This window comes from Schistocerca americana, chromosome 1 (genome assembly GCF_021461395.2).
Source record: "Schistocerca americana isolate TAMUIC-IGC-003095 chromosome 1, iqSchAmer2.1, whole genome shotgun sequence".
NCBI classification, from domain to species: Eukaryota; Metazoa; Arthropoda; class Insecta; order Orthoptera; family Acrididae; genus Schistocerca; species Schistocerca americana.
The window spans coordinates 663,434,147-663,457,795 of NC_060119.1; the positions used below are offsets into that span (position 1 = coordinate 663,434,147).

General features: G+C 39.6%; 1 protein-coding gene across 1 annotated transcript in view; it reads left to right on the forward strand.

Moving 5' to 3' along the window:
- The window catches only part of LOC124587293, a 40,961-nt gene that overhangs the window by 13,568 nt on the left and 3,744 nt on the right, over positions 1 to 23,649 (forward strand). The gene's annotated exons all lie outside the window — the stretch shown is intronic.

Below are 23,649 nucleotides of genomic sequence, written 5' to 3' on the forward strand. Positions count from 1 at the left end.
CTGGCCACTGTTCGTGAACAGCTGAGCGTGTTGATGGCCGCGGTCGGCCGTCTTCAGGCTGCTGCCTAGGAATGTAACAGCAGTGGGGAGTCTGGTGTGTCGCACGGTACACCCCAGGTGTTACATGCTTCAACCACTGTTCCTGCTGTCGAGACATCTTCGCGGGTACCGGGCGCAAGGGGAGTGGCGGGTTCAGCGGTGTTTGCGCCGCACGAGGCGGAGGGTCAATGTGGAAGCTGGCCGTGTGGCATCGCCCGCTCTGCCTGTCAGAGGGCATGTGGCCGCTCCTTCAGCAAGATCCGAGCAGGCACACGGGGGGAGGGGTTTATTAGTTATTGGGAGCTCCAACGTTAGGCGGATGATGGAGCCCCTTAGGGAAATAGCGGAAAGTTCAGGGAAGAAGGCCAGTGTTCACTCTGTCTGCTTGCCGGGGGATCTCATCCGAGATGTGGAGGAGGCCCTGCCGGCGGCGATAGAGAGCACTGAGTGCACCCGACTTCAAATTGTTGCTCATGTCGGCACCAATGACTCCTGCCGTCTGGGTTCAGAGGTCATCCTCAGTTTGTACAGGTGGTTGGCGTAATTGGTGAAGGCGGAAAGCCTCGCTCATGGGGTGGAATCTGAGCTAACTATTTGTAGTATCGTTTCCAGAACCGATCGCAGTCCTCTGGTTTGGAGCCGAGTAGAAGGCTTAGACCAGAGGCTCAGACGATTCTGCGGAGATCTGGGGTGCAAATTTCTCGACCTCCGATATCGGGTGGAGAAATGTAGGGTCCCCCTGAATAGGTCAGGCGTGCACTACACACCGGAAGCGGCTGCAAGGGTAGCGGAGTACGTGTGGAGTGCACATGTGGGTTTTTTTAGGTTAGAGAATTCCCTCCCTAGGCCTGACAAGACACCTTCTGAGACATGGCAAGGTAGGAGTAGGCAAAATGCAACAGGGAATAACAGTATTAATGTGCTGATAGTAAACTGCAGGAGCGTCTATAGAAAGGTCCCAGAACTGCTCTCATTAATAAATGGTCACAATGCCCACATAGTACTAGGGACAGAAAGTTGGCTGAAACCAGATTTATACAGTAATGAGATTCTAAACTCAGATTGGAATGTATACCGCAGAGACAGGCTGGACAGTGAAGGGGTAGGAGTGTTTATAGCGATAAAAAGTGCAATAGTATCGAAGGAAATTGACGGAGATCCGAAATGTGAAATAATTTGGGCGAAGGACACGGTTAAAGCAGGCTCAAACATGGTAATTGGAAGTCTCTATAGGCCCCCTGGCTCAGCAGTTGTTGTGGCAGAGCACCTGAAGGAAAATTTGGAAAATATTTCGAGTAGATTTCCCGACCATGTTATAGTTCTGGGAGGAGATTTTAATTTTCGGGATATAGACTGGGAGACTCAGACGCTTATAACGGTTGGCAGGGACAAAGAATCCAGTGAAATCTTTTTAAGTGCATTATCTGAAAACTACCTTGAGCAGTTAAACAGAGAACCGACTCGTGGCGATAACATATTATACCTTCTGGTGACAAACAGACCCGAACTATTTGAAACAGTTAATGCAGAACAGGGAATCAGTGATCATAAAGCGGTTACTGCATCGATGATTTCAGCCGTAAATAGAAATGTGAAAAAAGGTAGGAAGATTTTTCTGTTTAGCAAAAGTGACAAAAAGCAGTTTACAGAGTACCTGATGACTCAACACAAAAGTTTTGTCTCAAGTGCAGGTAGTGTTGAGGATCAGTGGACAAAGTTCAAAACCATCGTACAATATGCGTTAGATGAGCATGTGCCAAGCAAGATCGTAAGAGATGGAAAAGAGCCACCGTGGTACAACAACAGAGTTAGAAAACTGCTGCGGAAGCAAAGGGAACTTCACAGCAAACATAAACATAGCCAAACCCTTGCAGACAAACAAAAATTACGCAAAGCGAAATGTAGTGTGAGGAGGGCTATGCGAGAGGCGTTCAATGAATTCGAAAGTAAAGTTCTGTGTAGTGACTAGGCAGAAAATCCTAAGAAATTTTGGTCTTATGTCAAAGCGGTAGGTGGATCAAAACAAAATGTCCAGACACTCTGTGACCAAAATGGTACTGAAACAGAGGATGACAGACTAAAGGCCAAAATACTAAATGTCTTTTTCCAAAGCTGTTTCACGGAGGAAGACTGCACTGTAGTTCCTTCTCTAGATTTTCGCACAGATGACAGAATGGTAGATATCGAAATAGACGACAGAGGGATAGAGAAACAATTAAAATCGCTCAAAAGAGGAAAGGCCGCTGGACCTGATGGGATACCAGTTCGATTTTACACAGGGTAAATTCTTCCAACGGCCTTGTCAAAGAGGACGGAGGAGCGGATAGAGGTTCAGGGCACTCTCTTGTCCTACGGGTGGGAAATTGCCCCTAAAGGCGGAAGAATCAGCAATGATCAACGACATGAGGATGCAGAAGGCAATGGAAAACACTGCATTAAAGACACGTAACGTGTATCCACAGGATGTGTGGCCTGTATTTGAAGAAGTGTCCTGATGATCTCTCCATTGGCAAAAGATTCCGGAATAGTCCCCCATTCCGATCTCCGGGAGGAGATTGCCAAGGGGGAGGTTACCATGAGAAAAAGATCGAATAATCAACGAAAGGATAACGTTCTACGAGTCGGGGCGTGGAATGTCAGAAGCTTGAACGTGGTAGGGAAACTAGAAAATCTGAAAAGGGAAATGCAAAGGCTCAATCTAGATATAGTAGGGGTCAGTGAAGTGAAGTAGAAGGAAGACAAGGATTTCTGGTCAGATGAGTATCGGGTAATATCAACAGCAGCAGAAAATGGTATAACAGGTGAAGGATTCGTTATGAATAGGAAGGTAGGGCAGAGGGTGTGTTACTGTGAACAATTCAGTGACCGGGTTGTTCTAATCAGAATCAACAGCAGACCAACACCGACAACGATAGTTCAGGTATACATGCCGACGTCGCAAGCTGAAGATGAACAGATAGAGAAAGTGTATGAGGATATTGAAAGGGTAATGCAGTATGTAAAGGGGGACGAAAATCTAATAGTCATGGGTGACTGGAATGCAGTTGTAGGGGAAGGAGTAAAAGAAAAGGTTACAGGAGAATATGGGCTTGAGACAAGGAATGAAAGAGGAGAAAGACTAATTGAGTTGTGTAACAAGTTTCAGCTAGTAATAGCGAATACCCTGTTCAAGAATCACAAGAGGAGGAGGTATACTTGGAAAAGGCCGGGAGATACGGTAAGATTTCAATTAGATTACATCATGGTCAGACAGAGATTCCGAAATCAAATACTGGATTGTAAGGCGTACCCAGGAGCAGATATAGACTCAAATCACAATATAGTAGTGATGAAGAGTAGGCTGAAGTTCAAGACATTAGTCAGGAAGAATCAATACGCAAAGAAGTGGGATACGGAAGTACTAAGGAATGACGAGATACGTTTGAAGTTCTATAACGCTATAGATACAGCAATAAGGAATAGTGCAGTAGGCAGTACAGTTGAAGAGGAATGGGCATCTCTAAAAAGGGCCATCACAGAAGTTGGGAAGGAAAACATAGGTACAAAGAAGGTAGCTGCGAAGAAACCATGGGTAACAGAAGAAATACTTCAGTTGATTGATGAAAGGAGGAAGTACAAACATGTTCCGGGAAAATCAGGAATATAGAAATACAAGTCGCTGAGGAATGAAATAAATAGGAAGTGCAGGTAGGCTAAGACGAAATGGCTGCAGGAAAAATGTGAAGACATCGAAAAAGATATGATTGTCGGAAGGACAGACTCAGCATACAGGAAAGTCAAAACAACCTTTGGTGACATTAAAAGCAACGGTGGTAACACTAAGAGTGCAACGGGAATTCCACTGTTAAATGCAGAGGAGAGAGCAGATAGGTGGAAAGAATACATTGAAAGCCTCTATGAGGGTGAAGATTTGTCTGATGTGATAGAAGAAGAAACAGAAGTCGATTTAGAAGAGATGGGGGATCCAGTATTAAAATTGGAATTTAAAAGAGCTTTGGAGGACTTACGGTCAAATAAGGCAGAAGGGATAGATAACATTCCATCAGAATTTCTAAAATCATTGGGGGAAGTGGCAACAAAACGACTATTAACGTTGGTATGTAGAATATATGAGTCTGGCGATATACCATCTGACTTTCGGAAAAGCATCATCCACACAATTCCGAAGACGGCAAGAGCTGACAAGTGCGAGAATTATCTCACAATCAGCTTAACAGCTCATGAATCGAAGCTGCTTACAAGAATAATATACAGAAGAATGGAAAAGAAAATTGAGAATGCACTAGGTGACGATCAGTTTGGCTTTAGGAAAAGTAAAGGGACGAGAGAGGCAATTCTGACGTTACGGCTAATAATGGAAGCAAGGCTAAAGAAAAATCAAGACACTTTCATAGGATTTGTCGACCTGGAAAAAGCGTTCGACAATATCAAATGGTGCAAGCTGTTCGAGATTCTGAAAAAAGTAGGGGTAAGCTATAGGGAGAGACGGGTCATATACAATATGTACAACAACCAAGAGGGAATAATAAGAGTCGACGATCAAGAACGAAGTGCTCGTATTAAGAAGGGTGTAAGACAAGGCTGTAGTCTTTCGCCCCTACTCTTCAATCTGTACATCGAGGAAGCAATGATGGAAATAAAAGAAAGGTTCAGGAGTGGAATTAAAATACAAGATGAAAGGATATCAATGATAGGATTCGATGATGACATTGCTATCCTGAGTGAAAGTGGAGAAGAATTAAATGATCTGCTGAACGGAAAGAACAGTCTAATGAGTACACAGTATGGTTTGAGAGTAAATCGGAGAAAGACGAAGGTAATGAGAAGTAGTAGAAATGAGAACAGCGAGAAACTTAACATCAGGATTGATGGTCACGAAGTCAATGAAGTTAAGGAATTCTGCTACCTAGGCAGTAAAATAACCAATGACGGACGGAGCAAGGAGGACATCTAAAGCAGACTCGCTATGGCAAAAAAGTCATTTCTGGCCAAGAGAAGTCTACTAATATCAAATACCGGCCTTAATTTGAGGAAGAAATTTCTGAGGATGTACGTCTGGAGTACAGCATTGTATGGTAGTGAAACATGGACTGTGGGAAAACCGGAACAGAAGAGAATCGAAGCATTTGAGATGTGGTGCTATAGACGAATGTTGAAAATTAGGTGGACTGATAAGGTAAGGAATGAGGAGGTTCTACGCAGAATCGGGGAGGAAAGGAATATGTGGAAAATACTGATACGGAGAAGGGACAGGATGATAGGACATCTGCTAAGACATGGTACTAGAGGGAGCTGTAGAGGGCAAAAGCTGTAGAAGAAGACAGAGATTGGAATACGTCAAGCAAATAATTGAAGACGTAGGTTGCAAGTGCTACTCTGAGATGAAGAGGTTAGCACAGGAAAGGAATTCGTGGCAGGCTGCATCAAACCAGTCAGTAGACTGATGACCAAAAAAAAAAAGCAAAGGAACTGCCCCCCCCCCCCCCCCCCCCACCCTTCTTGCAGCGGTGTACCGTAGGTCTCTAGAAGAGAGTAGCGTTCCAAAGGATTGGAAAAGGGCGTAAGTCATCCCCGTTTTCAAGAAGGGGCGTCGAACAGATGTGCAGAACTGTAGACCTATATCTCTAACGTCGATCAGTTGTAGAATTTTGGAACACGTATTATGTTTGAGTATAATGACTTTTCTGGAGACTAGAAATCTACTCTGTAGGAATCAGCATGGGTTTCGAAAAAGACGCTCGTGTGAAACCCAGCTCGCGCTATTCGTCCACGAGACTCAGAGAGCCATAAACACGGGTTCACAGGTAGATGCCATGTTCCTTGACTTCCGCAAGGCATTCGATACAGTTCCCCGCAGTCTTTTAATGAACAAAGTAAGAGCATATGGACTATCAGACCAATTGTGTGATTGGATTGAAGAGTTCCTAGATAACAGAACGCAGCATGTCATTCTCAATGGAGAGAAATCTTCCGGAGTAAGAGTGATTTCAGGTGTGCCGCAGGGGAGTGTCGTAGGACCGTTGCTATTCACAATATACATAAATGACCTTGTTGATGACATCGGAAGTTCACTGAGGCTTTTTGCGGATGATGCTGTGGTATATCGAGAGGTTGTAACAATGGAAAATTGTACTGAAATGCAGGAGGATCTGCAGCGAATTGACGCATGGTGCAGGGAATGGCAGTTGAATCTCAATGTAGACAAGTGTAATGTGCTGTGAATACATAGAAAGATGGATCCCTTATCATTTAGCTACAAAATAGCAGGTCAGCAACTGGAAGCAGTTAATTCCATAAATTATATGGGAGTACGCATTAGGAGTGATTTAAAATGGAATGAACATATAAAGTTGATCGTTGGTAAAGCAGATGCCAGACTGAGATTCATTGGAAGAATCCTAAGGAAATGCAATCCGAAAACAAAGGAAGTAGGTTACAGTACACTTGTTCGCCCACTGCTTGAATACTGCTCAGCAGTGTGGGATCCGTGCCAGATAGGGTTGATAGAAGAGAGAGAGAAGATCCAGCGGAGAGCAGCACGCTTCGTTACAGGATCATTTAGTAATTGCAAAAGCGTTACGGAGATGATAGATAAACTGCAGTGGAAGACTCTGCAGGAGAGACGCTCAGTAGCTCGGTACAGGCTTTTGTTGAAGTTTCGAGAACATACCTTCACCGAAGAGTCAAGCAGTATATTGCTCCCTCCTACGTATATCTCACGAAGAGACCATGAGGATAAAATCAGAGAGATTAGAGCCCACACAGAAGCACACTGACAATCCTTCTTTCCACGAACAATACGAGTCTGGAATAGAAGGGAGAACCGATAGAGGTACTCAAAGTACCCTCCGCCACACACCGTCAAGTGGCTTGCGGAGTATGGATGTAGATGTAGATGTAGATGTAGATCTAGATGTAGATGTAGGTGTCAGATGTGGAGTACTAATTGTTTGTAACTCTAGTCACTCATTTTAATTCTTGTGTTAGAAAGTTAGGAAATACAGAAGCGTCCGATCCCGCCTGTCTGCTTTGACCCATGACGTCACAAATATGGCGGAAACAAAAACAAACACACACACTTTCCACAAGAAGCCTAATGACACTAACGGGACAAGCGCGGGAAATGGGGTGTTTTGGGTGGGGGGGCAAACTAAATATAAACAAATTTAGACGCCTTGTGTAGCTACAACGTGTAAGTGAAGACAGCCATGCATGAATACCCACCCACCTCCCCAGGGGTCGTAACCCCTGCAACCCATAGAAGATAAAGATGCTTCAGTAGCTGATTAGTGTTTTTTGTCTTTTAAAAAAAAGAAATCTCACAGGATAGAACGAACAGATCAGAAAGATAAATATAATAAACTAAAACAGAAATTGGAGGAAACAGATAATTAAAATAAGTAATAAGTGTTTTTAAACTAAAAAAAAAAAAATCTCATGAGATAGAACGAACAGATCAGAAAAGTAAATAAAATAAGATAAAACAGAACTGGAGACAGCCACACTCAAACCAAACTCCACGCCGTCATGACGCCACACACGACAATACCCTTACGTCACAGGTCAAAGCCGACGCGTGGGATCGGACGCTTCTGTCGACCCGAAAGTTACTATACTTTCGTATATTATCCTATTTCAGTAGCTCACATCATCATTCTCTTCCAAACTGTGTACCTGGCTGGAGCAGCAACCATAGGATGAAATCTTCTTGTAGAAATAGTAAATGGCCAATCAGCTGCAAAATGGAAGGTTTATTAAAAGCCTTTTACCATAGTTACAAAAAGTCTTCTTCAGAAGGAAATATTGACAACTGGATTACATGTTGTGGCAGAGGATATTTGAATGACACCTTTCAGCTGTATTTTAATGTACCTCTGCTACAACATAACATGTAATCCAGTTGTCAATATTTCCTCCTGAAGAAAACATATTTTGTAAATGTTGAAACCATGGTAAATGGGTTTTAATACTTCTATTTGGCAACTGATTGGCTGTTTGCTATTTCTGCAAGAAGATCATTCTCCTCTTGTTAACTAGTACAGATAAAAGGCCTCTACTGTATCAGATAGGTAACACATTTGACAGGAAAAAAAATCTTAACACCTAGAAGGAGTTGTGTGACAAAAACAAAAGTTGGCAAGTGTGTTTCTACTTCCGAAAGATGAAATCTATTCAGATTTCGTACCAGTCAGGTAAGAGTGCAAATCAATTTTTCATTAAATATACAGTGTAATGGTCAAGAGCTTTAGTTATCTTTGAGATTGGATGTCATGAGTTGATGTTAGTCAAGAATGCCTTCAAGATGACAAAGGCACCATTATCAACACCTCGCTGAGTTTGCAGGAGGTCATTTAATGATGCTATGAGAAACTGGATGTTCTTTCCAGAATACTGCACAAAAGACTTGGCAGGAATGGAGCCACTACACATGGTTGCTGGCAGTGGTGGTCATAAGAAAGTACGGTTACAAGAAGACTGGGCCCCAGATGGCCACATGACACTACCAAGAGCAAAGACCATTGTGTTCAGCATATGGCTCTGCAATGTCATACTGCATGTGCAGCAGGGTCAGTCAGTCCAAATGAAGTGTTCCAATAAAAATTAAGTTGGTTGCTTCACCATTTTTAATTATTTTAATTTTCTTGATATGTAATTACCCTATAATTGAGACGTTCGAAACAGTTTTTTAAAACATTTTACCTTTCATCTTTACTGAATGGCGCCCATTTTCATTTGTTAGAGCGTGACGATGTTTCAGTTTAGAGACGTTAGCAAAAATACGAATATCTCTGGACTGGGTTAAGTTACAACATTGCAATTGACATGATTGTTTTTAGAAAAGTGTCCTCTACAACTTTGTCTGTTACACAAAATCCCTAAATTCAAAAATAACCAGTCAAAATGACCTCCAAATTTTGGTATCCAAATGTTCAAAAATCCACTTTTTAGGCCCAAAAATAACAAACAAGGAGTGATTTATGAGAGTATATTTTTTCCTATTGTTAGATATCACACACTACTAGCTTCTTATAGAGCAAGAACACTTACAAATGTTTCCTTAATTTCTTGTGAATTTTAGAAATTTGAAAATTTTCATTGTTTGTAAAGTTTGGGGTTAATTATCTCAGGTGGTACTGAATATAAAAATATGATTTTTGCACAGTTTGTACACCTATACGAAAGCAACGTATTCTAAAAATTTCAACATTGATATCTGACTGAACAAAGATATAAATTTTTGAAAATGAGGAAATAATTCACATTACTCTACAACTGATCTTATGGCTGTTGCCTATTTAAATGGTTTATTAGATTAGATTAGATTAGTACTTATTCCATAGATCATGAATACGACACTTCGTAATGATGTGGAACGTGTCAGGTTAATAAAAGGTGTCTTGTATAGACAGTACATTACACAAAATATTACATGACACTTTTTTGTTGGGGTTGGGGAAATTACCCACTTACTGTATCCAAAAATTCATCTAATGAGTAGAAGGAGTTACCATTAAGAAATTCTTTTAATTTCCTTTTAAATGCTATATGGCTATCTGTCAGACTTTTTATGCTGTTAGGTAAGTGACCAAAGACTTTTGTGGCAGCATAATGTACCCCCTTCTGAGCCAAAGTTAGATTTAACATTGAGTAGTGAAGATCATCCTTTCTCCTAGTGTTGTAGCCATGTACACTGCTATTACTTTTGAATTCATTCGGATTTTTAATAACAAATTTCATAAGTGAATATATATATTGTGAGGCTACAGCGAAGATCTCCAGCTCATTAAATAAGTGTCTGCAGGATGATCTTGGATGAGCTCCAGCAATTATTCTGATTAGACGCTTTTGTGCAATGAACACTTTTTTACTCAACGATGAGTTACCCCAGAATATGATGCCATACGAAAGCAGAGAATGAAAATAGGCGTGGTAAGCTAATTTACTGAGATGTATATCGCCAAAATTTGCAATGACCCTAATAGCATAAGTAGCTGAACTCAAACGTTTCAGCAGATCCTTAGTGTGTTTTTTCCAGTTCAACCCCTCATCAATGCATACACCTAGAAATTTTGAATATTCTACCTTAGCTACCGATTTCTGATCGAAGTCTATATTTATTAATGGTGTCATTCCACTTACTGTGTGGAACTGTATATATGGTGTTTTGTCAAAGTTTAATGAGAGCCCATTTGCAGAGAAACACTTAATGATTTTCTGAAAAACATTGTTTACAATGTCACCAGTTAATTCTTGTGTGTTGGGTGTGATAGCTATACTTGCATCATTGGAAAAAAGTACCAGCTTTGCATCTTCGTGAATATAGAATGGCAAGTCATTAACATATATTAAGAACAGCAAAGGACCCAAGACTGAACCTTGTGGCACCCCATTCTTGATTGTTCCCCAGTTTGAGAAATCACCAGTTTTTTGCATGTTATGTGAACTGCTTATTTCAACTTTCTGCACTCTTCCAGTTAAGTATGATTTAAACCATTTAAGCACTGTCCCATTCATACCTCAGTACTTGAGCTTATCCAGAAGTATTCCATGATTTACACAATCAAAAGCCGTTGATAGATCACAAAAAATCCCAACAGGTGACTTCCAGTTACTCAGAGCATTTAATATTTAATTAGTGAAAATATATATATAGCATTTTCCGTTGAAAAACCCTTCTGGAAACCAAACTGACATTTTGTTAAAACTTTATTTTTACAAAGGTGTGAAGCTACTCTACAATACATTACTTTTTCAAGGATAAGGCAGTCAGAAGAGAGATTGGGCGGTAGTTGATGACATCAGATGTATCCCCTTTTTTATGCAGTGGCTTAACAATGGCATACTTCAGTCTATCTGGGAAAATACCATGCTTCAGAGAGCTATTACACATGTGGCTAAGAATCCCACTTATTTCTTGGGAACAAGCTTTTATTATCCTGCTGGAAATGCCATCAATTCCATGTGAGCTTTTATTCTTGAGAGAGTTTATTATCTTCCTAATTTCAGAAGGAGAGGTGGGTGAAATTTCAGTTGTATCAAATGGTGTGGGTAAGGCCTCTTCCATTAACTGCCTTGCTTCTTCTAATGAACATTTAGATCCTATTTTCTCTACAACATTTAAAAAATGATTATTCAAAATGTTTTCAACTTCCGGCTTGTTGTTTATCAAGTTTCCATACGCTTTGATGGTGATGCTGTCATCCTGTACTCTTGGTTGCCCTGTCTCCCGTGTAATAATATTCCACATTGTTTTGATTTTGTTATCAGAGGTATTAATCTCAGACATGATGCACATGCTTCTGGACCTTTTTTAATGTAGCACAGTAGTTTTTATAATATTTGGCTGTTTCTGGGTCATTACTCTTTTTTGTTGTTAGATACAGTTCCCTTTTGTGGTTACAAGATATTTTTATTCCTTTAGTAAGCCGAGGTTTTTTTGCATGGTTTCTTACAAGTGTATCATGAAATAAGTTATATTTTAAATTAGCATCAGGTTCCTTGTACACCTCATCCCAGTCTAACTGCTGAAGATTTTCTCTGTAATTTCTAATTGTTGAGTCATTAATTGAACTAACTTTCCTACTCCAGCTCACACACTTAGTATCCATGGTAGTTTGGAAATTAGTTAAGGGATTTACTAAGCGATAACAATTATATATTAAATACAGATGCAAAAGGATACTAAATATGTTTTGGAAACTAATATGTAAGTAAACTATTACCAAATTCACTTAAATTTGTGATATAACACTAAATATGCACGATCAAAAATTAGGCCTATACAAAATGAACTTTTTGCAATAAGTGGAAGAATATGCAAATGAAAGAAAAACCTTTAATGGCAAGCTTGAAGAGCACACTAATGAACGTATTTAATTAGTTAATTTATACCAAATGCACATAAGATTGCGGTATAATGGTAAGTGTGGACACTCGGAAAGTAAGGCAAAGCCGTGAAATATAAACAAAACAAACTTTTTGCGATTACTGGAACAATAAACAAATAAAGGAAAAACCTTTAATGGTAAGCTTAAACAGCAGCCTAATGAACATATTTAATCAGTTAAACTACAGCAAATGCGCTTCCAATTGCGGTATAACACTAAATATGCACACTCGAAAAATTAGGCCTAAGTAGCAGTAAGTAAACAAACGAACTTTTCGCTATTACTAGAACACTGCGCAAATAAAAGAAAAACTTTTAATGGTGAGCTTGAAGAGTACACTAAAGAACATATTTAATTAGTTAAAAGTGTTCAACTACAATTAATTACAGTCTAAATTACTTATCTTTCATGAGAACTCTGTCTCCATACGTGTGGCCTTTTGCATCTAAAGCATTGTTTCATTGTAATAAAATTTAATTGTGACATATATTTAGTTAACACTATCACCCAGTATTCATTTAGTTTATTTATTTTTAATAATGACTGTGAAGGATAGCATACCCTCGACTGTACCCTGCCAACTGGCTTGCAGGGCAACAGGAACATCATCCAGAAAACTGTCGCCTGGGCACACATCGGGGCTTGAGGGCATGTCCTGGGGTGATGATGGCGACAATGGGCCCATGTCCATTGGGTCGGCGATTGGGGACAGTGGGAGTGAGGGCGCATCATCCATCTGCTCCTCCTGGGGTGCCCTGATGGCACCAGTGGGCAGCTGTGAAGGCTGAGCGGTCCCCTGAGGCCTTCAGTCTGGGGGAAGAAAAGCAGCAGAATCATGGGGCAAATGACACGCATGAATTTGGTTCTGGTGGCGGCGCTGCAAACCATCGGGACCTGAAATCGAGCACATAAAAGAGCCTGTGCATTCCTGGATCACACCTCTTTCCCAGTCCCCATGTTTGCCATAAACCCTGAAAAGAACAAGATCACATGGCACAAAGTGATACTTGCAGACCATTGGTGGTGCCAGATGTTGCAGTGAGTGTAGCAGTTGTAGCAGCGTCTGATGGTGGCGGCCATGCAGAAGTTCCACTGGTGATGGTCCGTCTCATGAGAAGGAGTGATAGGAGAGCGAGAAAGAGTTGCGGTGCCTGTTCCCGTGTGTGGGTGGTGCAAAGCTTGGGCATCTGTTGTTTAAAAGTTCATACAAAGCTTTCTGCTTCTCCATTGGACTGGGGGTGAAACGGAGCTCTTGTTAGATGACGAACATGAATTTTGATCACAAAACTGTTCAAAGTAACATGAAGTGAATTGTGATCCGTTTTCCGACACAATACTTCTGGAAAACCCTCTATGCAAAATATGGAGGATAACACTTGAATGGTTCTACGTGATATGCTAAGAGAGTCTACTACTATGAGCCGACGAGTATTCCAAAATGGTCCCACAAAGTCTATGTGCACTCGTTGCCATGAGAATTGAGTCTTAGGCCAAGCTGACAAGGTTTATGGTGGAGCAAATTGGTTTTCCGTGCATGTGCACCACTGTGATGTCATCCCTTCAGTATGGGCATCCATGCTGTGCCAAGTATAATGCTGTCACGCTAACTGTTTAGTGCAAACAAATCCCCAGTGTCCTTGGTGTAGCAGTCACAACACATCCTGTTGCAACACCATGGGAGCAAGCACACCCAATTGTCCACTGTCATTTTGAACTGGAATCACGCCCTGTTGAACTGAAAGGTCAGGCCAACGTGCAAAATGTCAGTGCACAACTGAGTTTTGGATGCTGTTCAATGAACGAGGTCAAGGCATGTGAATGTAATGCAACAAAATCTTGAGATCTAGGTCTTCTTCCATGGCCTGTGCAATTTTCCTTTAGCACCATGCTTAGCCATAAATCTGTACACAATTTCATACCAATACTGCGAAAGCAACAAAGCCTAACAATGCAATTTTGATTAGTGCATGTAGAAACCAGCTTTGACAGTTGAAACAAGGACCGCAAAGGCTTGCGATCTGTTGCCAAAAATAATGTGTGACCATACAAATAATAATGGAATATGGTCACACCATACGCAATTGTGAGAGACTCTTTTTTCAATTAGTGAATAATTCCACTGAGTTTGAGTTGACAACTTTGAAGCAATAACAGTGGGTTTGTCTTGTGCACCAATTCTGTGAAAAACCACAGTGCCAATTCCGTAGGGAACAGGCAGGTCACAGATTGCAAGCAAATGAGATTGGAGGGGATGCACACCCTGATTTTGTCACATGACCTAAATACTGTAGTTCAGTTTGGAAAAAGTCACACTTTTTGAAATGACACTTGAGTCCTGCTTCTGACAACACTTGAAAAAGACTATACAAATTGACAATGTGTTCCTTTGTTGTACGACCTGAGACGACAATATTGTCGAGGTAGTTTGAACAAAATAGCGCTTTTTGCAGTCAGCTGTTCCAAGTAATGTTGAAAAATGGCATGTGCGGAAGCACTGCCGAAGGGCAAACACAAATACTCAAACAGTCCTAAGTGTGTATTTATAAAAAACAGTTTCTGTGATTCTTCATCCAATGGAAACTGCAAGTAGGCATCACGCAAATCTAACATACAAAAGTAATGTCCTGCACCAAGCCTGGCCGTGAGCTCCTTGGGGTGAGGTAACAGATAAGTGTCAACTATTGTCTGTGTGTTGACTGTAGACTTGAAGTCAACAGAAATGCGTATGCGACCAGAAGGCTTAGGCAACAAAATGAGAGGACTTACCCATTGACTAGCTTGAATGGGAGCAATTACATTATCTTGCAATTCTTTCAATTCACTGGCTACTTTGTTTCTTATAGTAACTGGAACGGGGCGGGCCCGGAAAAACTTAGGGTGTGCTTTGTCTTGCTCTGTAACATGTGCTACAAAGTTATTAGCCTTTCACATTCCTTTAGCTTTTCCCATTGCTTCTGAAAATAATCCAGGAAATCATTAGCAAGCTAGCTATGCTGTCTTTTGGCTCAAAAGCAGACACTGAAATTACATAGTCTTCGATGTTAAGTTCAAACAAATCAAAGGCATCTAAACCAAATATGTTTTCACTGTCTCTTGATTTCAGCACAGTAAAGTTCACTACCCTAGTGTGCGATTTGTAAGCGGCAGGCAAATTGCACTGCCCACGCACTGGAATTTCCTGTCTGTTCCAAGCAGTGAGGTGCCTGCTAGATTTAGAAAGGAGTGATGAGCCTAACAATTGGTACATGGCACGATTAAGTAAAGTTACTGAGGCATCTGTGGCTAACTGGAAGTTCACACGATGGCCAGCAATTCATAATGAGACAAATAGTTTGTTAGACTGTTGTTCACAGCACTAGGGTGAGAAGGCAGCACAGTCTTAATCTTACTTTCGTCAGAACTTGTTGTAGGTTTTGAAAACACAGCGTTCACTGCATGTGCACAAGCCTGTTTTTTTCTGGGACCAGGCAAAATTGGCGTTTTTGTGCCGTTGCAAACAAACTGCTTGGACATTGCCATTTCGTCCCACACATGTAACACGTTGCGTTATGTGAGGGGCAGTCCTGTGTTTTATGACAAGCAAAACATCTCGGGCAAGACTTCACTAAGTTCACAGGTCTGTTTACCTCTCTACATGGCTGTCCGTGCAGCTGTGTATGAGTTCGTTGTTGTGGCTACTTGGGGCGGTTGCGAAAAAGCCTGACAAATCGGGGTGTAGTCAAACTTATTGGTCGCTATGGCACTGAATCATATTGCTCTAAGATTTGCAATACTTGGGTAATTGATGGCCAGAGTACTTTAAGATCTGTTCCCGTATTCTGCTACCTGGAACATTTAATGTTATTGCATCAAGTGTCATTAAATCACTGTAAAAGTTGACACAACTACACTTAAATTTACATTTCATGTCATGCCTGTTAATTCTGTGTACCACTGGTGGTGTGTCGGTTCCAGCTTTTTCTGCAAGTGAAAGAACTAATATCTAGTTCCAGCTATTTGGACTTGCTGGTCATAGTATTAGATTATTGCAGCAACTACTTTGTTATAGACAAGTTTGTCGAGAGACACGGTTGGGAATGGTTTTTGTGTTAACTTGAACACTGGCGAAATCGCAATCAAAAGGAAGTATTATAACTTTGCAGTACCTTGAACACGATGAACTTGACAGTGTTCTTGGAACTGAGTCAGGTATTCAATCCATTCCTCCTCTGTTTCCTTAAATTGTCAAAATGTTGGTATACTGGTCGGCGGCACTTGTTGGGCTACTTGGTTGGTCGGTTGTGATTGTGCAGTTGATGCAGCTTGCACAGCCACTAGTTGTTGTACCGTAATCAGTAAGGTAGTGAATTGTTGGTTCTGAAACTGAAAAACTTTTGTTAAATCCAACACACTGGCCATCTGTGGCTGAGGCGGGGGCACAGGGTTGAAGGGTTGGGGAATTCATGGTTTACAAAAATATGTTATATCAAAAAGCAAGCAAAGCCTCTGAAAAGAATACATCCAAGAATACATCCAAGAACACTGTAGTGCTTCGAGAATTTCCGCATAAATTCTAGAACCACTCGTCCTTTTACCATCTCGAACACATGATATTTTAAGAATAAGTGTGAGAGAACATACATCCTGCTCGACCCGTTTGTGTGTGCAGGCTGGAAAGAAGTCACGAGCACAAGGTAGACGCAGTGGTTGAACAGCATCGCCAAGTGTTTACCGCTTGTGCCACAGAAGACATATCGGAAGAACAAGGAGTGTTTATGTATCTTATGGTGTTTTATATCGTTGTCTATTGTAACGAGGAAAAAGAAGAACAGTTGAATCATTGTTAATTGTACTTCACACATTGTACTCGCTAGAGGCAAGACAAGTTCATATATTATGTGGTTGTTAAACCAAATATATTGCAGATGTATTTAATTGAGTCTAAAGCAAGATGAATTGGTTGATTTCTTATCATTTGAATATTAATGTGAGAAATGGTGAATATGTTACTTGCGGAAGTTGAAATACATCATGACTGAACTACAGGTATTATTCAAGTACTAAATTATTTGAAAAATAGAGTGTCTTATAAATTACCGTAACCAGCATTATTCTTTGGAGAAGAAGGTTTTAGAGATCGACAGAGCCGGCAATCCAGAGAAGAAGATCGGCTGTGCAGATCAAGTAAGTCAACCGATGTGAGAGAAGTTTGAATTTTGCAATCAAACTTCACATTGCTTCTTATCGTCAGACATCATTGGAACACAACAACAAATTAGCTAATAGAAACACTTGAGTACGAGCACACCGCAAGCTAAAGCCCAAAAGAAGAAAGAAAAATCTTTGGCCAAGTTGATTAACTCCGCTCACCACTGAATTATCCTCGTGCACCATTGTAGAGTCGTGTACTGCAAGGAAACATGATTAATACAGTTTTTTATTTACATGAACTGGGAGAAGTAATTCTACTATTGGACCACGGCCTCTTAGCCCGGAAGTTTTAATTACTGACTATGTTAATAGTTGAAAGTAAACCAAAAAAAATGCTAAAATGCTTACTTCAGCCTGGATAACACCAATGTGTGGAAACACCTAATGTAAAACATTGGGTGCTACCTTTTTTTTTCTCGTGGAAGTAAAAATAAGATAGCTAAGATTTAAGATTATTCCTCATAAATTGTTCATGGATCTCTCTCTCTCTCTCTCTCTCTCTCTCTCTGATAAAGAAGCCTTTTGTTTTATTAATAATAAGACAAAAGACAAAAACAAGTCCTCAGATTAACTTTCTAGATTGTAGATTGTACCTTAGGCATTGGTACAATGCACTACATCAGCATTTTTCCTTCTGTTGTGCCTTTCATCTAAGCAAATCTAAATACATAACTCTCTTAATATTGCATAAATTATTTTTTTCCATTCTGAATGGCACTCAAATGCCATAATAAGCTTTTGTATGGTAAGTGGCAACAGAGATGCTTGTTCTGCTTTCAGTTTAATTAAAACAGAACACAGAAGTTGTTGTTTGTATACTAAAGTCTATATACTGAGATGACAAAGACACAACCACAGTGAACAATGGTCAATAATACAAATCTGTTACTCAGTGGTTTTCAAGTATTCAAACTTGGTTCACATGATAATGGGTGAATGTAATAGGCACACCAGTTCCATCTCCACAGTGTTGTTGCAGGTAATAAGACAAAATTCACTATTATTTATCAACCATTGTTCATGTGCAGCAGATTGGATTAGGTAATTAAATAAACAATTGAAAGCAATGGTATTTTTACAGAAACATTTTTACAGTTTAGTCCCCACTTTTTTAAAAACGGAATTGGGATTCCTAAAACCTAATATAAACACTGATAATTTCAAAAATTCCCTGTACTTTGTAGTGGGGGTGTTTCAGTAACCAACCATAACTACTACTACTACTACTACTACTACTACTACTACTACATCATTATTTGTGAATTAATAACAGCCCATAACCAAATATGATTGGGTAAGTACTGAGCAGATTCTGAAAATTTATTAAAAATATTTTAAACATGTAACTTAATGTAAGTTTCCCGTTTTTACCAGTAAGTTGTTTCTGACATAAAATATTGCTGTATAGCCGTTTAGGTTAACAAAAGTGAGTATCTCCTCTATTTTTCAGAATTTCACTGATGCAACAGGAATGTCTTGAAATCGTTATGCTGTAGGAGATGTGTGACAGAATAATGCCAGAATAGGCGTACACCATCTTAAGTTAAGCATTAGTGACTGCAACTACCAGTTTTCATATAAGACAGCACACATGACTATTCTCTTGCAGTCTTAGATAATATGTTCCTTTCACTTTAAAGTGGAATCAGTATTAAAGTCTCACTGACATACTTTTTACAACTTAAGTTAATCCTAGAATTAGTTCCTGTGTTTTATCAGGATTTTATTTGTCTCATAAGATACATGTTGCAGATCATCTGATCATGTTGTATAGGAGGTACATCAGTTTTTGGCTTATGATATACATAGTTGCAGGAGGGTTCATTACAATAAAACCAATTCATTGCTGATTCTAATTTTTCTTGAGTTGCCTAGTGGATGTCTATGCTGTTTTGGTGTGTATTAAAACAATATTGTATCACCTGCATAACATGTTACCATATTAGCTTCTGTATGGGAATTACACCAATGAAAAGAAATGGACGAAGGATTGAGCCCTCCATCACACTACTCCCAACCTCCTTCAGTCAAGAGCATCTGTTTTTAACTGTGATGATGTGCCTTGTCGCTTAAACAGGACTTGATTAGAACTAAAGATAAGTTTTGTATACCATAAAATTCCAGTGTTGCTAATAGGATGGTAAAGATTATATAGTCATAAACTTTACTGAGATCACAAAGTACAACCGACACCAGATCCTTATTCTCAAAAGCTGTTAGCACTTAAGTGACAGCTGTAGTAGCGTTTTGACCGTGTTGGAATCCAGACTGTTGGAGAGGTCGTGCTATTTGAAGTAGTTATTTAGCTAACTGTACATAACTGAAAACTGGCGTAACTTAGCATTTTGAGTACATCAAGGAAAATTCCAGACATATTGAAAATGAAAAATAAGTGGCTGACAGAAAATATTTATTGTCTTTCTTAAGTTTATTATTATTATTATTATTACTACTACTACTACTACTACTACTACTACTACTACTACTACTACTACTATGTCATTATTTGTGAATTAATAAGAGCCCATACTTCTGAGATTGTAGAACTTTGACACAGTGTTTACAAGTTGCTTTGGAGTGATGAAGATACTATGGAAAGCATCCATTACAATTGGCCCAGAACCAAGCGGAATGTATGTGTATCATTTTGTTTGAACTTGTTTTTCAGCTGTATTAAGTAATTATTGACTGTCTCTTGCTCCAGAAGTATGTCTTGTGCCTGGACTTGGAAATGTTGTTATTTGAAAATATCCCGTGCTGCTTTGCATTTGTTGGGAGTACCTTTTATACGTTGTAGCTGCAATCCACCTTGGAATACTGGCATGTAACAATTGTATAGTCCCCAGTGGAATGTTATGCTACTCTTCAATTGCAACCTCTTCTAACTCATGTAGTAATGAGGGAGGCAGAAATCTGCTCCGGAGTCGGCACTGCAACACCGCCCACAAGGGCTCAATAATGTTCAAGTCCGGGAACTGTGCTGGCCAGGGAAAATGCTGCAGCTCAGTTGTGTACTCCTCATACCACAATTCTATTGTCCTGCCTGTGTGAATGGGTGCATTATCATACTGAAATATGTCATCATCTTTGGGCAACATCATTTGAATCAGGTGCACCTGATCACCTAAAATGATACCATAATAATGGGCTGTAACATGGCCTTTGAGAGTAATGATGGAACCAGCAGAATACCATGATATGGCTGCCCACACCATCACACTTCCACCTCAATGTGTAACCAGTGGAATCAAGCAGCCAGGATTGTAGGCTTCTTTTAATGTTCTCCAGACGTAAACCTAGCCCGATGTTGGAAATAACGAAAATGTTGTCTTTGTGGACCATATGATGTGTTTCCACTGATCAGCCATCCAGGATATATGCTGCTGACATCATGCTTTACGTTGGTTGTTGTCACTAAAGGTTTCGGTATAGCAGCTCGTCCATGAATATTCACTTTCTGGAATTCTTGGAGGATAGTGTTGATATATATTGGGTTTTGAAGATGGCTATTGAGCTCTGCAGTCACTTTAGCCACCATAGTTGTGTTGATTTGACACAATTCATGTTAGCGTATGACAATCTCTTTCATTTAGTTTTGATTTGTACTTACTATTATATTTACACAATGATGTCTTACTATGTTTTGTGTAGGCTGTCGTGATTGTTGAAACAGCTGATAAGTTGGCTGTTTTGGTTACTGATGCTCCAGCTAATCAGGCCCCCACAATCTGCCTTCTGTGGAACTCTGTTAGGTCTTTCATTACACTTCAGCCTCGGCCTCTGAATGCAAGTTATGACGTGTGCACTACTCATAAACAACCTACACTGATGCCTGGTCCATAATGAACACACACAGTCCAGCGCAACACGGGCCTTGCCTGCGTTGTTGACCGTCAAACACAACCATCCCATTACACTACTACCACTGTTCACATTATTTTGCCTATCCCCTGTGTGTGTGTGTGTGTTTGAACAGTTTATCAATTTTGTCTTTGCAGCATGCCGTAAATAATTTGCAATGTTATATTTGTATCTGGCATATAAATCCAGTGAGATATAGTGCAGTCATATCACAAATTGGATATTGCCTAATACTTAGTGCTGAAACTGCTAAATGTGCCCACGCAAATTTGGTAGTTACAGCACTAAGTATTAGACAATAGTCGGTTTGTGATATGACTGCACTATATCTCACTGTATTTATATGCCAGATACAAATACAACATTGCAAATTGTCTGTGGCACGCTACAAAGACAAAATTGACAAATTGTCCAAGTAGATGAAAGGGAGACAAAAAAGTTAAGGTTTTAGCAAAAAATGGCACCACACTCTGAAAAAGATGGTAGATTTCTGTATTAAAAAAGACATGTGACATTTTAGATTAAAATGATTGTCGTTAGTATTGCAAATGATTGTGAACTTAGAAATGAACTGAAAATAAACTGTCTGTTTGGAGAAAATGAGAGTAACAAATGGGATTATTAAGCAAAAAGTGTACAGACTTAATAGTTTGCACATAAAGTTTGTGCTTGATTCAACCACTAGAGACCACCGGGCCTGCTAGTACGACAGCAGTTGCTGCACTCCCTGTTAGAACTAATTACTATGTAGGCCAGAGTGCAAGGCTCTGCCAGCCACTGGTGTGTTGTCTGTTATATATATATATATATTGTCTTTCATGTGTTTATGCTTTTTCATGTTATAAGGTTGCAGTGTTCTTGGGTTAGAACAATTAGTATTAACCAACACTGTTCATTTTTCTGTTGCACTTAATTTTTTTCAAGGTATATAAACATTGTTAAATTTATGTAACATGCCATTACTGAGTAACTACTGCAGGATATTTTAACAGCAAATTTCCACTACAGAAGAAAATAGCTGTGTAGACCAGATCCATAACTTTCATAGTGAACAAGTTGAGTGTGCTCCATGAAAGTCTGGAAAACATGTTCCAAGTTAAAATTGGTCCAAAGTTTGTGTATATGAGCATACGGAACAAATGAGAATTCTTCATTACTGCCCAGGGTAAGATTTGCCCCCCTCTAACCTTACAAATTAACAGGTATTGCATGTGTCTGTATCTTGTGTAGGTATGTAACGTGCACTTGTACTATGTAGTTTTTTTTTTTTTTTATGGAGTAAAAGGAAGAGAGGAGGTAGGCTCCTGTGCTGGCACATAGTACACTGCCCTTGGATAGACCTAGGAAGCTGCCTGACTTACCAAGTCTCTGATTTGTGTCATATGTCTTCATACTTAAGATAATGAGGAAAAAAATCAGGAGACAGCCTAGGATATTGGTGTGTGGGCTGTGCTGACCAAAATACTTATACTACCACTTCTCCCCTTTGCTACAAAATATTTCTACTGAAACTTTTCTTTCCACCAAGAGGATTCAAACCAGTTGTCTTCAGTGAAGTCACCACCACCAAACTGATGTGTATTACCCACAATGGGTATTTAGAAGGGTTGAAATGTGTTTGGATATTCAAAATGAAATACACTGGAAAAATATGCAGATGACAAATGAAACAAAATAGAGCACACTTTGTGAACAGACACCGTTGTAGCAGTTATTCAATAGCCATGCTCATTTTTGTCTTCTATTATATTAGCCTCATGGTAAATAGTGTGGAGGTAAAACCATAGCCCTACACATCTTAGGGGGAATAAATTGAGACCATATGGTGGTGATGACTGTTTTTTAAAAGGAAAGCAGGGGAGGAGAGACAGTGTATAATTACCATGGGTGCCTAATATTCCAGTGTTATGAAGAACTTTGTCATGAGGGTACAGTTTTATATGATTTCAGTTATGTTAAGTGTTAAATTAGAGAAAATGGAAAATTGTTATTTAACATGGCAGAGATATTAATGGTTTCCATTATTCTATTACAAAGACCATCATGGTAAAACATACTATGGGACAGTGTACTGTATGTATGTCAGTAAAGAAATGTTGTTGTGTTATTTGCTATTAAACCAATAAATCTTCAGAGTAACTTACCCACAAGTTTTTTTTTTTAATTCATGTCATGTCACCGCATTTGGACATGAGTTCCACCAAGATGTCCAATCAATATGTTTGAGTTCTCTTCAGAAATGTGTGTACTTGCTGCCTGGCAACCATTATTGATTTTCTGTTTGTTTGCCAAGCACATTTAAGCCCTACTTTGCAATGTGTACTGCAGAGTTGTCCGTAATGCTCTTCCAGTAGCATTAAGAATTTTATTTTTTTATATCTTTGACAAATAAATTTTTTTATATATTTGACAAATAAAGTTTTTTATATCTGATACATCATGTCAGTACAATCCTTCATCCTGAGTTGTAAATTTATTCATTTCAGACTTGCATTTCCTTATGTAAATTGGATGATTTTTCAACAGATAATGCATATATGTAGCTATCACACTTTGTTTTTTTTTTTCTTCTTGACATGTAATTACTGGTAATTATGCTATACAGCAGTTTACTATGTATCAGATTCCCTTCAAATTGCATATTTGAAGCATTAAAAAGGAGTCACTTGCC